Source organism: Lycium barbarum, chromosome 3, assembly GCF_019175385.1.
Source record: "Lycium barbarum isolate Lr01 chromosome 3, ASM1917538v2, whole genome shotgun sequence".
NCBI classification, from domain to species: domain Eukaryota; kingdom Viridiplantae; phylum Streptophyta; class Magnoliopsida; order Solanales; family Solanaceae; genus Lycium; species Lycium barbarum.
This window is the reverse complement of record NC_083339.1, coordinates 140,330,212-140,337,227: the sequence shown is the minus strand read 5'-3', so window position 1 is coordinate 140,337,227 and position 7,016 is coordinate 140,330,212. Positions and strand designations below refer to the sequence as shown.

The 7,016-nt window shown below is 32.0% G+C and overlaps 1 non-coding gene across 1 annotated transcript; it reads right to left on the bottom strand.

The window, feature by feature from the left end:
* Nucleotides 1-2,151: 2,151 nt before the first annotated feature.
* On the bottom strand, nucleotides 2,152-2,245 carry LOC132634528 (small nucleolar RNA snR60/Z15/Z230/Z193/J17). Its single transcript, XR_009580246.1, has one exon. It is a non-coding gene; the product is annotated as a small nucleolar RNA snR60/Z15/Z230/Z193/J17 (small nucleolar RNA).
* Nucleotides 2,246-7,016: the final 4,771 nt, after the last annotated feature.

Genomic DNA, 7,016 nt, shown 5'->3' with positions numbered 1-7,016 from the left:
TTTCATGTCTGTGCAGAAAATCATTCATATAATAAAAAGAAATATGTCACGTTTTCAAACATTCATCATCAAGATTGTTTCAACAGGTAATATTTTTGACTAGCAATTGTTTACATCTAAGCTTGGACAAAATGATAAACCTCCTTTTACATTGTGACATAACTAATATCGTCTATCTTCTAACTGAAGTGCAAAAGATTGGACATAACGATCACAAACATTCATTGTAAGTGAATCTTGACTACGGTGATATAGTGTGTTAGATTAGCTTTCAAATTTGATTTCTGGAATGGGGTATAGATTTTTTTAATCTGTCGTAATCAATACACAGATGATTCAAAAACACAACAAAGAATCTATGCAAGTAAATCACACTAACGTGTTCATATCACTATCCTCCTTCATTGAGCTGTTTGGCAGGTGGGTAGCGATTCCCTCAAAATTGTAGAACAAGACAAAGATTTCTCAGCAAAATCATGAATTCATTAATATTCTTTTTATCAACACATAACATTTTTATTTACGTTCTTTTACTCCAACAGTATTTAAAGTTTCTCGAACAATCCGATATTATAGAAGTGTCTTGGTGAAATGAAATACATGTAAATTGCATAGCGTTACATATAAGGGTAAAAATCCCCTCCAGTATCAAATCCGCTAGTACTTCTCAATGGTATTTTATATTTAAGCCACGTGTCACGTTAAACTTCTAAAGGTTGGGGATAACATCAACTTCTTTTCTTTTTATTTGGTCTTTCTTCATACGTTGTCTCAACTTCTTATGTCCAAAACATATCTGTGCTTGTTTTTCACTGTATAAGCTAAGCTTTCAACAATGGAAGCAGAGGCGAATTCAGGATTTCAAGAGGATGAATTCACCATTGCTTTTAAGATAAGATATAGAATTTTATGGTGACATCAACTTAACAAACAAAAAATAAGTAAATTGTTTTATAATCACAACGGCATCAAAGAGATGCATAATTAAAGGCTGCTTTAGAATTTAAAAGAAAAAAATGCGAAAGTGCAGCAAGTAGGTTTCAATCCCTCGACCTTGAGGATTTAGATTTGACACTTAACCAGTGCTCCACTCAATCTCAATTGATAATGGGTTACTTCCGCTAATATTAGATATATTTTAAAAATTATACACATAATATAGCGAGTTTAGTCGGAGGATCATGTGTTCACGTGATCTATTTTTTCAGCCTAAATTCGCCACTGATTGGAAGCACTAAATTCTCCAACGGATTCCATGTGCGTGTTACAATTACACTAATTCTATTTATTCCATCAAACCAGCAAAACTAAATTCATTATTGATTTATCCAACAACAAATTGTCAAGATAAAAAATAGATTATTTTTTAATTTCTCTGAAGAAAATAAAGTTGGGTTTTTGCGGTTGAATTGGGTACAAGAAAATGGTAGTGCATAATTCAGAAAAGTTCCTCTCCAGGGAAAAAAGTGACAAATTGCTGTTACAAGTTGGAGGAAAGAAATGGAATGATAAAGTAAAAAGTTCTTTGCTTTGGAGATATTTGTGTTTTGTGTATTCTAAGATAGAGATGAGTGAAGTGAAAAAAAACATTCCACGATCAAGCCTTTAATTTTTTACAATAACACGTGGCGGCAATCAAGACCTGCATCGAGATGTACTTAGGAATGTAAATAGGGCACGGCAGAGCAAGCCTTAACCTACTAAGACTTTGACCCGCCCTGCCCTCCGTTTATCAATTTTTCAAAAGTTTGCCATGTCCTGCCCTGCCCCATTTAGACTCTTTTTCATATTTTTTCTCTATTTTTCAGTTATATTTATTTTTATTTAACTATTTCAACTTTTTTATTGAATTGTTCTTTATCGTTTTTGCCTCCACGTAAGTCAAAACCTAAACAATTAAACTATATGCCATATAGGTGATAGATTAGGGTCTATTTGGTTGGATTATCTGTACCTAATTTATTTAGTTTTTCTAATCAAAATCAATTTTCTTTTTAAAAAATAACATTTTAGTGATATATCAGTATGATCATTAAGGTGAATTAACACCATTACGACGAACAATATAAATCGTCACTGTACATTAACCATTTCAATATCAAAAATAAATTACCTAAAATAAATCATATTTTTAAATATTTTTTTAAAAAAATGAGTCAATCAGATAGGATCGAAAAAACTAAAAAATATTTTATAATCACAAAGATTTCATTTGAACTATGCTTCTAATCATCATATGATCCTAGTGATTTTGTATAACAACATTTTGAAACTTAATGGGTTACCATCCATGCACTGGACGGGAAAAAAAGAAGAGTAAGCAATGGGTAACAATGAAGCATGAGAAAACGGGTCAGTCCTTTTTTATCCAATCCAAATATAACCTGAATCCTTGGGCTTCCCTATTCAAAAATTAAATTTTGTCCTGTCCTGTCCTGTCCCGCCCCGCCCCGCCCCAATTACCTGTTGCCCTGTCTTATTATGCCTTTTCCCTACCCCGCCCTGCCTCCTTTCCCCAATTGTCATCCCTAAATGTACTGGAGCATTTGGTACTGGAGGTGATCCAGTCCCTACACTAAAATCATTTACGCACATTACTTTACTATTCTATGGAAGCGAGAATCTCCAATTTTTGTAGTACTCACATGATTTTTTTTGTCCATTTTATCCCCAATTGAAGCTTTAATTACATTGCAAGTTTTTATATATTTTGGTAAATTTGAATAGCTATATGGGCTTTTTTAATGCTATAAGGAGTGATGATGTGAAAAAAGTGATAGTGACACTACAAAAAATCTATTTATTCAACCAAATTTAAAATAGATCCAAAAGTTTGTTGTATTTCTTTTATGTGGAAATGATTATTAAACTTGTTTCTAATTATTCTTTTCCTATAAAATTTATTATAGACAAGTTAGAAATTTATCATGGCATTCTCTTTCTACCTTAACCTTCTTAATTATTAATTAAAAATTATTTTTTATTTATAGCCAAGAATATTTGAAAAAAATTAATTAAAAAAATACAATTTAGCTCTCCAAATAATAAAAATACTAAATAATTGCAAACAAGAGTGATTTTTTGGATATTGAAATATTTTACGAGAGATAATCAACGTTTTATATAATTTAGGACGAATGGTTAGTTAAACATGAAATAGTAAAACTACATACACACTTTAGCAACTAAACTTAACTTGTAATTATATACTCCCGTTATTTAGTATGAACTGAAATAAATACCACGTCTAATGCTGATGTGGCAAAAAAAAGAAATCCATGCTCGTAAATTTCATAAAAATAAGGCGGGCCCACTGATGTATGTATATTTTACAATAAAAAATGGGCCGCATGGCCCCTAAACCCCCTTCTCCTTCTAACCCCCAACCCCTCCTCCCTCTCCTTCTTCCCCCAAATCGCAGCTGCTATCTTCTTCTTTCTTCAACAACTTCTTTCTTCTTCTTTTTTTAATTTTTCTCCTTGAATTTGAAACCTGAATTCTTCAACAACTCTATCAGCAATTTCAGCAAAATTCTTTTTTATTAGTTTTCTTCATAATTCATAAAACATTTAGAATCAAATTTATGTTTTGTTGCTAGGTCAATTCGTTGTTATGGTGGTTCGCCGGTGGAAGGAGAACAACGATGGTGGTGGTTAGCCGGTGGAAGGAGAACGGTTTCAATTTCAATATTTCTTCTTATTCTTTTTCCATTTTCCTTGGTCGTTTTTTCTCCCTCTTTCATGTTTGTCTTCTTCCCAGATGTCTTTTCTCCATTAAACACATAGCCTCTTTCAAGTATTAAATGAGCAAAAGAGAAAAAATGGAAATGAGATTAAAGGTTGAGAAAAAAAAAATCAATTGGTAGGAAAGATTAGAGTTCACCGGTACTATTTTTTCCGATGGGATGGTTTTTTATTATCTTAATCTCAACGGATGTCCGTTGGATTATTTTATCACTGCTTCCTCTTGTTTTTCCGTAATTAAGAATGTTATTGATAGTTTTGGAGTTCCATGGTTGTTGATTTTTTCGGATTTTTGGAGTTCCATGGTTGTTGATGGAAGAAGAAAGGTAGCCATTGTTGTTGATGGAGCGTTGATGATAATGGAGGTAAATGACAATGAATTTGAGTTTTCCTTTTTCGTTGCAGCTGGGGTGGGGGTGTAGGGGCGGAAGAAGAAGGTGGGTTTGGTTGTTTGGTTAGGGGTGAGGGTTGGCGTGAAGAAGAAGAAGGAGGAATGAATAAGGTGGGTTTGGTTGGGGGTGGGGGTGTGAAGAAGAAGGTGCTCTAATGTGGTGATGATATGGCAGCCACGTGTGCTGATCTGGCAGTGACGTGTGCTGATGTGGCAGTGACATGGCGCGTGTGTAATGCACCTTCCATTGTCAGAGTCGTATTATAATCTCCGGGTGGTATTTATTTCAGTTCATATTAGATAAGGGGTGTATAATTATAAGTTAAGTTTAATTGCTAAAGTGAGTTTTGCTGTCAAGTTCAGAGGTGAAAAAATGTCTTTTCTCTTTAAGAAATTACAATATAAATTCCTTGAAAAAAAAATACATCATTTCTTAACATGCATTTTTTTAAGAACATGAAAGATTATAGTATAAAAAAAAAATCATCAACTTTTCAATTTCTTTTGTATGGTTTAATTTGAAGGAACATCTACAAAAGCATTTCGTCATATGAAGACTTTTATTTATTTAATTTTAAATGTTATCCTTATTAATAAGTTAATTTCATTGACATCATCATACAACAATTTGTAGCATCAAATATTTTTTATATTACCCCCTCTGTCTCAATTTATATGATGTAGTTTGATCGGACAAGGAGTTTAAGAAATAAAGGAAGACTTTTGAATCTTTTAGTCTAAAACAAGTTAAAGATATTTATGTGGTTATAGATCATCTCGTTAAGTGTAAAATGCAAAGTTTAAAGTTAAATTGTTTTCAAATAAGAAAATGTGTCATTCTTTTTGGTACTGACTAAAAAAGAAAGTGTGTCATGTAAATTGGGACGGAGGGAGTACTTGAATACTGTAAATGTTTTATTTTCCCCCCAATAATGGGATAGCTAATATAAGTTTAATGAGAAAAAATAATTAAGTAATCCAACATAAGGTAAAACTCAATTAGAATCATTAGTAATGACTTTAACCCCAAAAATTTCAGGAGGATAACTTTGGTGCATACATTTGTTTGTAAAAATGAAGTCTAAATGTACTCTATGAAAAATGTTGTTTTCTAACTTACAATTTTTTTATATGATTTGATATTTTAGAACATCGGGAAATTTGTCAAACTATCTTTACAATTGATATACTATTACAAAAACAAAACAAAAAGGAAGAGTAACAAAGAAACACATAAAAAAGGTTGTAAATATAAATTCGAATGTAGTTTGGGCCCGGGCTTAGCGCGGGCCAAACGACACTAGTTCATTACATTTAATGCGAGTTATTGTGGTGAATCTTTCTTATGTCTATGCAGAAAAGCAAATAATAGATGATTAAAAAGTAAACATAAAGGGGTAAAATATGGGATGACTTACAAATTCCAAAAATATGTAGTCAATTATTAATTTGAATGTAGTTTGGGCGCGGGCCAAACAACACTAGTTCATTACATTTAATGCGAGTTGTTGTGGTGAATCTTTCTTATGTCTATACAGAAAAGCAAATAATAGATGATTAAAAAGTAAACATAAATGGGTAAAATATGGGACGACTTACAAATTCCAAAAATGTGTAGTCAATTGATCCTCCAAATCCATGATTGCGTGTGTGAGAGGGAGTTTATGGCGACGAACTCCCCCATGAGCAAGTGAGGATGTGCAATTTCCATTTTTGAGATACTGTACAAATTCACTTTGGAGATTTGAGAATGAGTAACTCGTGAAAAATGAATGATATATACAAAATGTAACAGGTAATTATTGAGTCAAGTAAAGAGTATTTTAGTATTTTTACCTTGCATTGAATAATTAGTCAAGGATACATTGGTCATTTTATCTTGACGGATTGTTCGATGGATGGTTCAAGGGTATAGTGATCCTTTTATCTTTGACAGATTGTGATGAATAGTTCAAGGGTATATTGGTCCTTATATATTGATGGATTGTTCAATGTGTCGAAATAAGGAAGTCAATCACGTATTTAAATAACACCAATTAAGTTTCATTTCAAACCAATAACTATCTATTTTCTCACCTACTTTTTAACAACTTGTTTTTCTAGTGTTACTTAACATATTTTCCTTGTTTGTACATGCTAGATTTTATGCAAGTCAAGGTCATCAGTAATTGATTGATTGCGATGAATTTGATATGTATCTTTCAGATTTGCTTCGTCAAAGGAGAATTTCAATTAATTTGAATTGAATCAATGTAATGTACATCTCATCTCCAATCAATTATTTTTTACAAATATTTTGAGGTTATTCATGACATCGATTTTGCAGTAAAATGAATTCATTAATGTTCTTTTTAACTACACATAACGCTTTTGTTGATGATCCTTTACTCCAACAACATTTAGGGTTTCTCGAACAATCCGATATCATGAAGTGTCTCGGTGAAATTAAATATATGTAAATTACATAGCGTTACACATAAGATCATACACAAACATTCATCACATAAAAATGCTCCTACATTTAATGCGAGTTAATGTGGTGAATCTTTCTTATGTCTACATAGCAAGACAGATAATAGATGATTAAAAAGTAAACACAAAGGGGCAAACACATGATATGACTTACAAATTCCAAGACGATATAGTCAATTGATCCTCTAAGTCCATGATTGCGTGTTTGAGAGGGAGATTATGACGATGAATACCACCATGAGCAAGTGAGGATGTGCAATTTTCATTTTTGAGAAACTTGTACAAATTTACTTTGGATATTTGAGAATGAGAATGAGTAACTTGTAAAAAAGGAACACTATATACAAAACGTGACGGGTAATTATTGAGTCAAGTAAAGAGTATTTTAGTCTTTTATCTTGCATTGAATA